Source organism: Tachysurus vachellii, chromosome 3, assembly GCF_030014155.1.
Source record: "Tachysurus vachellii isolate PV-2020 chromosome 3, HZAU_Pvac_v1, whole genome shotgun sequence".
Lineage (NCBI taxonomy): Eukaryota > Metazoa > Chordata > Actinopteri > Siluriformes > Bagridae > Tachysurus > Tachysurus vachellii.
In genome coordinates, this window is record NC_083462.1 from 524,833 (window position 1) to 536,214 (window position 11,382).

The 11,382-nt window shown below is 41.4% G+C and overlaps 1 protein-coding gene and 1 pseudogene across 1 annotated transcript in view; both read left to right on the forward strand.

Moving 5' to 3' along the window:
* LOC132842105 (GTPase IMAP family member 8) overlaps positions 1-11,382 on the forward strand; it is a 611,624-nt gene that overhangs the window by 512,588 nt on the left and 87,654 nt on the right. The gene's annotated exons all lie outside the window — the stretch shown is intronic.
* On the forward strand, positions 676-11,068 carry LOC132842093 (GTPase IMAP family member 8-like; annotated as a pseudogene).

Sequence of the window (11,382 nt, forward strand, 5' to 3'; positions counted from 1 at the left end):
ATAATTCAAATGAAATAAAATGACAATTAAAATGAATGACATTTTAAAAGGAAAACAAAGTCCATCTGCAACTGAATTTCCTGTATTTTGAGTTATTCCTCATTTGCTATTTTCCCTCCTCTGGCATCACGTACAGATCCTGACAAATCCTTTTACATTTTTGTTTCCAATGTCTGCATGTAAACCTGTCAATCATTGTTGGGGGTGGGACTATATTATGGGGCGTGTTTGTATCCATTGTGTGTTCATGTAAACAGAAATGAAAACAGTTGCATTTGAATTGTCACGGTTTTTACAACATGCAGGAAACACAAATGCAAATATCATTTGCCATAATTTGCCAGTTTTAATACTGACGACACAAAACACTCCAGCTCTGAGTGTGGAGCATTTTGTGTGGACAATATTCTGTAATTTAAAGCATAACTGAGTAAATGAACACAAAACAGTGTGTTATAATTTTACTGAATCTCTAATAAAAATCTGTTCCCTTTTTATTTACAAACACAGAAAAATGCCTTCAACCACAAACTCTGCTCTACATTATAATATTATTCTGCTTGGAAAAACAGGATCAGGAAAAAGTGCTACAGGAAATACCATAGTGGGGAAAAAAATGTTTATTTCTCAGGAGGTTCAGAAAGAGAGAGTCGTCTTTAATGGTGTGACTCTTGATGTCTACGACACACCAGGACTCTTTAATACAGAAAAAAACAATGAAGAGGTTTTAGATCAATGGGAGCCTCTGCTTCAGCAAGATGAAAGAACCTGCACTGTGATTCTGTTGGTGATGAAAGTAGACAGATTTACTCAAGAAGATAATAAAGCTATTCTTCTGATGGAGAACTTTATACCAGAAAGATTCATCCAGAACACATGGATCCTCTTCACCAGAGGAGATGAGCTGGAGCAAGAAGGTCTCACTATAGAAGAGTTTATAGAAGACACAGAAGAACTGAAGAAACTGGTGCAGAAGTTTCAGAACAGATATCATGTCTTTAACAACGTCTCACAAAGTTCAAACCAAGTCCAAATGTTAATAACTAAAATAAAACAGACTGAACAGATCACCTGTAAGTACATCTTATATATAAGCCTTTCAGAACACAGACAATGAAACTGTGATCTTTTTCTTTTTAAATCCATATTTAGGTTCAGAGATAAGACTAACAGACCCTGAAGATCATCTACACAGAAGGATTGTGCTGGTGGGGAAGACTGGTGTTGGGAAGAGCGCTACAGGAAACACCATCCTGAGAGGGAAAAGGTTCAGATCTGAGTTTGGTTCAACATCAGTAACATCATCCAGTGAAATACAACAGGAGGTAGTTTTAGGGAGGGTCGTGTCTGTGATGTCCTGGACCTCATGCTTTCCTTTACATCATGGCCATTAATATGAGATTCACTGAACAGGAGGAAGATGTTCTACAGAAAGTAGAGATGATTTTCGGAAGTGAGATGAAAAAATACACAATGATTCTCTTCACCCATGGAGATCAGTTAGAGGGTAAATCTGTGGATGAGGTGATTCAGGAGAACAGATCCCTCAGCACAGTAATTGATCAGTGTGGAGGTGGATATCACATCTTCAACAATAAAACATTGAGATACAGATCACAGGTCAGTGAGCTGCTGCAGAAGATAGATAGAATGTTGGAGAAGAACGGAGGAACCGGCAAGAATTATGAGAAATGAAAAGGGAGAAACTGAAGGGTTTAAAGAGTTTTTCAAAAGAAACAAAGATACTTTGCTTATTGCTGCAGCTATTGGAGGTGGTGGAGTTGTGTCTGGAACTACAATAGGAGCTATAGTGGGTGCTTCTGTTGCAGGTCCTGTAAGTGCACTTATTGGAGCAGGTATTGGTCTAGTAACTGGTGCAGCTACAGGCGTTCTCATATGTAAAAAATCTAATGATAATAATCCAGGAAGTGAAAACACACAGAGAGAATGTACCAGATGATGATGGTGGAAGTGAATCACCTGATATGGAGCTCCAGTCCGTTGAAGAAGAGACTTGCTTGATCCCTAATTCTAATATCAGACAACGGTCAAGAGGAAGACCTCAAAATTAATTAAATTATATATTAAATATATTCAACATGTCACAGTAATATTTGAGACACATTATTTTAGTACATTTGCATGTTTTTCACATGTGAAATTGTCTCCTGTTGATTATAAACTCCACTTTATGGGAATCCTGGGTTTCACACTGCTCATACTTTTAAGTGTTGCTACGTCCTGGTTTTCATGTGATATGAAGCTGAAATGTTGTTAATGGTCAGTTAACTCTGTAAAAGATGTGCTAATGCTGCTACAGAGAGATTTATAACCAGGGAAAGAGCTATTCTAACCCTGCTTCTACATTACACGTGTGGAATCTTCTTCTTTTTACCCCTGGGTTTTATTCTATGGGCTTCACATTTTAGACAGATTTTAAATAACTACAAATAGAAATATAATATAACATCTTTATAATTTTACATTTTACACAATCATCATATTGTATTTTATAAAGTGATCAGTTGATCTTTACCTGCATGTGTGTTATATTTAACTTACCTATTTAAATTGAAGGTGAACCAGCCTACTCTTCAGTGTGCTTTAACTCTCTTCATTTGAATATATTGTCTTCTGGTAAAGTAGGTTCCTGACTTTTGTATACTATCTGCTTAACTCACTTTGTTCTAGAGTAGTGTGATTTGAATTGTTATATTCTATACCATTGTTGATTTTATAGTGTTGGTCCTTGTTGTTCTCTCAGCTGATTAATCAGGAGTAGTTTCAGTCTACCTTAAGGTGTGAATTGGGGGCAGGGCTTACCTATTTAAATTGAAGGTTTGTAAGTCTCTCTCTCTCTCTCTCTCTCATTGTAAACTTTGTGTCTAATACTGTTTTGCTATATTCTACCATACCTTAATTCTCACTCTTGACTGCAAATATGTGCCTTAAACCCATCTCTGTACTCAATTCCTACACTCGCAGACACTCTCGTCCACAGAGCAGAGGTCACAATCCCAGTAACCTCATCTACCCTCCTCTGTTGTGTAAGTCTCAAACAGTGGTGGTAGGTGGGCTCTGGAATTGCCAGTCTGCTGTGAAAAAAGCTGATTTTATCTCTGCTTTAACTTCCCATTACTCCTTTGATTTTCTTGCGCTAACAGAGACCTGGATATCCCCACAGAACACTGCTACACCAGCTGCTTTATCCTCTGCCTATGCTTTCTCTCACTCACCACGAGAAACAGGCAGGGGTGGTGGTACAGGTTTATTGCTGTCAAAGAAATGGTGCTTTACACCTCTCCTCTTGTCTCATTTAACCATCTCCTCTTTTGAATTCCATGCCATTTCAGTTACCTCTCCAATTAACCTTGTTATCATTGTTGTTTACCGCCCTCCTGGTCCCCTAGGTGACTTCTTGGAAGAAATGGACACACTGCTTAGTGCTTTCCCTTCTGATAGCTCCCCCCTGACAGTGCTTGGTGACTTCAACCTCCCCTCTGACAAGCTACATTCTTCTTCCCTCCTGTCTCTTCTTGACTCATTCACACTCACACTCAACAGCTACATCCCCACACACAAAGGAGGCAATGTGCTGGACCTGGTTTTCACCCGTCCTTCTCCAGCTACAGACGTGACTGCTACCCCACTACACGTCTCTGATCATCACCTGGTATCCTTTACCATCACTCTCCCTACCCTACCTAAAACTACCTCTCACCCCGTTGCTCTAACCCGCCGCAACCTTTACTCTGTCTCCCCTTCTTCTGTAGCTTCTGGCACTCTTTCTTCCCTTCCTGATCCTGAGTCTTTTTCCTCACTGCCCTTGGACTCGGCCACAGATACTTTCCTCTCATCTCTTTCCTCAACTATGGACTTCCTCTGCCCTATGTCCACTAAACCCAAGAAAACTTCTTGTTCTGCTCCTTGGCTTTCAGATGTGCTGCGCAACAATCGAAGAGAGCTAAGATCATCAGAGAGAAAGTGGAAGAAATCACAACTTGATGCAGATCTTGATTCTTACCGAACACTCATGGCCAAGTTCTCCTCAGATGTGACTTCTGCCAAGACTTCCTTCTACAAGGAAAAGCTTGAAGCTTCCTCACATGACCCTCGGAAATTCCACAACATCATCTCTTCTCTGCTCAACCCCCCGGCTCCACCTTCTTCATCCTCCCTGACTGCAGAAGACTTTGCTTCTTTCTACCAGGAGAAGATTGAGGAAATCTGCCGGACCTTCACTTCAGCCCCGACTGCACTTACATCTCAGAGTATGGACTCCCCTACACCTTTGTTGTCACATTTCTCAACTGTAACAGCAGAAGAGATTCTAAAACTCATCCAGTCTTGCAATCCTACCACCTGCCCATTGGATCCACTCCCTTCCACTTTGCTGCAGACCATCTCGCAAGACCTTCTGCCCTTCATTACAACTATCACCAATAGATCCATAGCATCTGGTCAGGTACCAACTATCTTCAAGAGAGCAAGGGTTATTCCCATCCTGAAGAAACCTGCTCTGGATCCATCAGACATCAGTAACTACAGACCGGTATCACTTCTCTCGTTTCTTTCAAAAATTCTTGAACGCATTGTCTTTAATCAACTGTCTGTCTATCTCTCACAGAACAACCTCCAAGACCCCAACCAGTCTGGCTTTAAAGCAGCTCATTCCACAGAGACAGCCCTTTTAGATGTCTCTGAGAAACTACATGCTGCTAGATCAGCCAATCTCTCATCTGTCCTTATCCTCCTTGACCTTTCAGCAGCGTTTGATACGGTCAACCATAAGACTCTCTTAGCCACCCTCAGGAGTCTTGGGATATGCGGATCAGCTTGGGAATGGTTCGCTTCCTACCTGGAAGGACGCTCATATCAGGTAACATGGAGGGGAGTGACATCTGCTCCACGCAGACTCTCCACTGGCGTCCCACAAGGCTCAGTACTTGGTCCTCTTCTTTTCTCCCTGTATACTCACTCTCTTGGTGAAGTTATTTCCTCACATGGGTTCTCTTACCACTGCTATGCTGATGATACACAACTTATCTTCTCTTTCCCACCCGCAGATGCCACAGCTTCTGACCGGATCTCTGCATGTCTGGCAGAAATTTCATCATGGATGACTGCTCATCAGTTAAAGCTTAATCCTAGCAAAACTGAGCTGCTCTTCATCCCAGGTGATTCATCCCCAGGTCATGATCTTGCTATATCCTTGCACAACGATCTGATCTCCCCTTCAGCCACAGCTCGCAACCTTGGGGTAACCATGGACAATCAACTGTCCTTTTCCTCTCATGTTGCTAATGTGACTCGCTCATGTCGGTTTCTTCTCTACAACATTAGAAGGATTCGACCATTTCTGTCCACACAGGCTGCTCAGGTACTTGTTCAGTCTCTTGTCATTTCTAGACTGGATTACTGCAATGCACTGCTGGCAGGTCTACCTATGAACGCAATCCGTCCTCTGCAAATGATCCAAAATGCAGCTGCCCGGCTTGTTTTCAACCTGCCAAAGTTCTCTCATACCACCCCGCTGCTGCGATCCCTCCACTGGCTTCCGGTAGCTGCACGCATCAGATTCAAAACACTGATGCTGGCCTACAAAGCCAAAAATGGACCAGCTCCCTCTTACCTCAAAGCCCTCATCACTCCTCGCACTGCACCCCGCACCCTCCGATCTACCAGCACTGCTCGACTGGTTCCACCATCTCTCAGGGTAAGAGGCAAGTATACTACAAGACTTTTCTCTGTACTGGCACCAAGGTGGTGGAACGAACTTCCCCTAGAGGTCCGGACAGCTGAGTCACTGGCTATTTTCAAGCGGCGGTTGAAGACCTACTTATTCAGGAAACACTTCAACTAGCACTTCTTTCATTACCTTTTGCATTAAAAAAAAAAAAAAAAAAAAAAAAACACACCTTTGACACTTTCATTGTAACTTTGAACAAATGTTTTAAACTCATGGTATCTTAAGTATGTAACTTAGTGATCCAGCATTAATGTATTCAATGTTAGAGATTTAAGCACTTATGTACGTCGCTCTGGATAAGGGGGTCTGCCAAATGCTGTAAATGTAAATGTAAATTTAAGCTGTATAATATCACTCATGGTGTACAGTCATGTATGCAGTAAACATTACAGTGGGTCTGATTGTGTGTATATTCATCTGAACACATTTAGTGATAAAATACACTGTGTAACCTTGTTGGATCTTCTGTCTCTTATGATTTCAGTCCATTTATTGTTGTATTGGAAAGAAATAACTTCATTTTTACTCTTTGTCATGTCTTTTGTTATTACAACAATTATATACTAAACTATTTTGTTGGTATTACTATTACCTAAACCATCTGGCTCTGTCTCACTGTCTACCTTATCTTTTCTTTGGAAGAACGACATGATGTCCTTCTGTCTCTTCATTTTGGTGAGAAGTATAGAGCTGTCGCGATGAGGCAAAGGCAAGTGAGGATCCAAATGCAGTTCACACTTTTAATAAACCAACACAAGAAACAGGCAAAACACTGAACAAAACAAGAAACAGGAACATAGACATGAACACACCAACAACGACCAACACCAGGGAAGTGAACAAACAGAGTAGATATAACAAACAGGAGCCAATCACAATGCAGAGACAATCAGAGACTAAGACGATACACCTGGGGGGGGAGATAGAGTGCAATTAGTGTCCATGGTAACAAATGAGTGGGCGGAGCAAACAATTAACAGCAAGGCAGACAGCAGACAGAAACAGGGCAAAACACAGACAGACTCATTACAAGAGCAAAAGCAATGGGGACCAAGAAGCTTATGAATTAATTTACTGTGTTTTGCCCTGTTTCTGTTACTCACACTGCACTTACATCTCAGAGTATGGACTCCCCTACACCTTTGATGTCGCATTTCTCAACTGTAACAGCAGAAGAGATTCTAAAACTCATCCAGTCTTGCAATCCTACCACCTGCCCATTGGATCCACTCCCTTCCACTTTGCTCCAGACCATCTCGCAAGACCTTCTGCCCTTCATTACAACTATTGCCAATAGATCCATAACATCTGGTCAGGTACCAACTACCTTCAAGAGAGCAAGGGTTATTCCCATCCTGAAGAAACCTGCTCTGGATCCATCAGACATCAGTAACTACAGACCGGTATCACTTCTCTCGTTTCTTTCAAAAGTTCTTGAACGCATTGTCTTTAATCAACTGTCTGTCTATCTCTCACAGAACAACCTCCAAGACCCCAACCAGTCTGGCTTTAAAGCAGCTCATTCCACAGAGACAGCCCTTTTAGATGTCTCTGAGAAACTACATGCTGCTAGATCAGCCAATCTCTCATCCGTCCTTATCCTCCTTGACCTTTCAGCAGCGTTTGATACGGTCAACCATAAGACTCTCTTAGCCATCCTCAGGAGTCTTGGGATTTGCGGATCAGCTTGGGAATGGTTTGCTTCCTACCTGGAAGGACGCTCATATCAGGTAACATGGAGGGGAGTGACATCTGCTCCACGCAGACTCTCCACTGGCATCCCACAAGGCTCAGTACTTGGTCCTCTTCTTTTCTCCCTGTATACTCACTCTCTTGGTGAAGTTATTTCCTCACATGGGTTCTCTTACCACTGCTATGCTGATGATACACAACTTATCTTCTCTTTCCCACCCGCAGATGCCACAGCTTCTGACCGGATCTCTGCATGTCTGGCAGAAATTTCATCATGGATGACTGCTCATCAGTTAAAGCTTAATCCTAGCAAAACTGAGCTGCTCTTCATCCCAGGTGATTCATCCCCAGGTCATGATCTTGCTATATCCTTGCACAACGATCTGATCTCCCCTTCAGCGACAGCTCGCAACCTTGGGGTAACCATGGACAATCAACTGTCATGTTGCTAATGTGACTCGCTCATGTCGGTTTCTTCTCTACAACATTAGAAGGATTCGACCATTTCTGTCCACATAGGCTGCTCAGGTACTTGTTCAGTCTCTTGTCATTTCTAGACTGGATTACTGCAATGCACTGCTGGCAGGTCTACATATGAACGCAATCCGTCCTCTGCAAATGATCCAAAATGCAGCTGCACGGCTTGTTTTCAACCTGCCAAAGTTCTCGCATACCACCCCGCTGCTGCGATCCCTCCACTGGCTTCCGGTAGCTGCACGCATCAGATTCAAACACTGATGCTGGCCTACAAAGCCAAAAATGGACCAGCTCCCTCTTACCTCAAAGCCCTCATCACTCCTCGCACTGCACCCCGCACCCTCCGATCTACCAGCACTGCTCGACTGGTTCCACCATCTCTCAGGGTAAGAGGCAAGTATACTACAAGACTCTTCTCTGTACTGGCACCAAGGTGGTGGAACGAACTTCCCCTAGAGGTCCGGACAGCTGAATCACTGGATATTTTCAAGCGGCGGTTGAAGACCTACTTATTCAGGAAACACTTCAACTAGCACTTTTTTCCTTATCTTTCGCATTTTAAAAAAAAAAAAAAAAACAAAAAAAAAAAAACACACCTTTGACACTTTTTCATTGTAACTTTGAACAAATGTTTTAAACCCATGGTATCTTAAGTATGTAACTTAGTGAGCCAGCATTAATGTTTTCAATGTTAGAGATTTAAGCACTTATGTACGTCGCTCTGGATAAGGGCGTCTGCCAAATGCTGTAAATGTAAATGTAAATGTAAGAAGCAGTTTGACCCCACCTCCTTTAAGTAAGTTAGCCTGCATCTGCACTTTCTACATCATTAATGTTCTCAGTGTGATATCACTCGCCCGAGATTCATCAAGCTTCTTATCTATTACTGTAGTTTTGGCCTTTCATTTGTTTTGCTCAGCACACACACACACACACACACACACACAGTAACAATCTGGTGCATCTTTTTTCTTCTCTGGTTTCTGGTTAGAAGTGCTGCTTCTTTGCCAAAACTGAATGTTGTGTTGTGTGGAACTGATGCAGCTCAGAAGGTCTTCATATCAGATCTCATACTGGGACAGAGAGGACAGAGAATGGAGTCCAGCTCAGTGTGTCAGATAAAGACAGGAGAAATGAGGGGGCACCAGATCACGCTGGTGGAGCTGCTTGCTCTCTACAACACTCAACTCTCAGAACAGGAAGTATAAAAGGAGAAATAGAGACATTTCAGAGGATCTTCAGCTCCAGAGTTAATGACCACACCACATTCATCATCAACACAGAGAATGTACAGGATTTAGATGGAGTCACCAAAAGTCTGTTTAAAAGCTACATTAACATCTGGGGCACTACAGGGTCAGAACTTCTGAAGGCTGTTGAGCAGAATGTAACACACACTGGTGGAAGCTGCTACACAATAGCCATGTACCTGGAGGCACAAGTGGAAACACAACTCAAATACAAAGCTCAGATTCAAGAACTAGTCATTTGTCAGTTAATAAAAGAGACTGAAAATAAAAACCAAAGTAAGTACATGGATCATCATTTATACTGATCATAACTCCTGAATGTGATATATCTGGATTATATTTATATAATGGAGGGTTGTTATATAGAGTAGTACATGGTTTCTGCATTGTCCCACCTGAAGCAGTCCCTTACCTGTAGCAGGGTCATTGTGAGGTCTGAATGTATCAGAGTCATTGGTGGGTCTCTTCTCTGTGTCTCTTCTCTGAGTGTGTGGGTTTAAAATTAAATAACTTTATAAAATGAAATAAACTGAATAGTTTATACTTTTGTAGAATTAAATTGTCTTTGATTGTTAAGTCTGACTAGGTCCCCTTTTAGACTTGATTACATTTTGTGAAACTTGGGTATTGCTGAAAACTGCAGACTGATGTTGACCTGTCCACATGTTAGGACCTCTGATGACCAACCTGTTAATTAAATTATGTCAACCAATATAACTGAACTGATGTAGCTTAAGCACTGGATATCCCTGACCTGGTAGATAACCCTTTGACAGCAGCCATTGTTCAGGTTTTAAGTTGACCGGTATTAAATGTTGGTCTCGCTAAATATGACACCAACTCAACAATTAAGAATTTTAAATCGTAAGTCACTCTGGATAATGGAGTCTCCTAAATGCTGTAAATGTAAATGTGTTAAATCTGTTATAGATTTTTACATTATATCATATTAAAAATCCTATGAACTATATTAAAGATTATATTGTTTTTTCTTTCTTTTAGAAACTGCCCTGGATTCTGAGGACCTAAGGATAGTTCTGTTGGGGAAGACTGGAGTTGGGAAGAGCGCATCAGGAAACACCATCCTGGGGAAAGACGTATTTAATGCAGACCTGTCTGATAAATCAGTAACCAGTGTGTGTCAGAAAGAGACAGCAACAGTCTGTGGGAGACAGATTACTGTGATCGACACTCCAGGATTGTTCGACACTAATATTGATAATGAAGAGATCAGGAAAGAGATTGTTAAATGTATCTCAATGGTATCACCTGGTCCTCATGTGTTCCTGCTGACACTGAAAATAGGACAACGCTTTACACCAGAGGAGAGAGAGACAGTGGAAATCATTGAGAAGACTTTTGGTGAGAAATCTAACATGTACACGATTGTGCTCTTTACTGGAGGTGATTCACTAAAACAAAAACAAAAGACAATTGAACATTATGTGGAAAATGCTTTGGTTGATTTAAGGACACTTGTGTCTGACTGTGGGGACAGATATCATGCTTTTGACAACAATGAAAAAAACAGCAACGACCAGGTCCTGATTCTCCTGAATAAGATTGATGACATGGTGGCAGTGAATGGAGGAAGCTACTACACCAATGAGATGTTCCAGCAGGTCGAAATGCAGAAGCAAGCAGAACTACAAGGGAAGATATTGAAGGAAATGGAGAAGCAGATGAAGAGAGAGAGAGAAAAGAACTGGAAGATAAACACAAACAAGAGACAGAAAGACTGAACTGTATAATACAAGCAGAAAAACAACACCATCAAGGGACACTGGGAATGCTGAAGAAAAGGGAAAGTGATCTAAAAGACAGAAATTAGGAGCTGATTAAAACAAAAGAAACTCTTCATCAAGCAAAACAGAGAATACAAGATAAAGAGAAGAACTATAAGATGAATATGGGATTGTGTAAGAAGAAAGAAACCGATCTTGAAGTCAAATTAAATACCAAAACTGAGGAGCTGCAGAAAATGAAAGAAACTCTTGATCAAGAAAGACAGAATTTAAAGTATACAGAACAGAACTATAAGATGAATATGGAATGGTGCAAGAAGAAAGAAACCGATCTTGAAGACAAATTAAATAACAAAACTGAGGAGCTGATGAAAGACAGATCAAGAAAGACAGAAAACTACAGCAGTCTCAGACCAGCTTCACCGCCATATAGAAGAAAGTAAAATAAAGGATCAACGTGAACAAATGA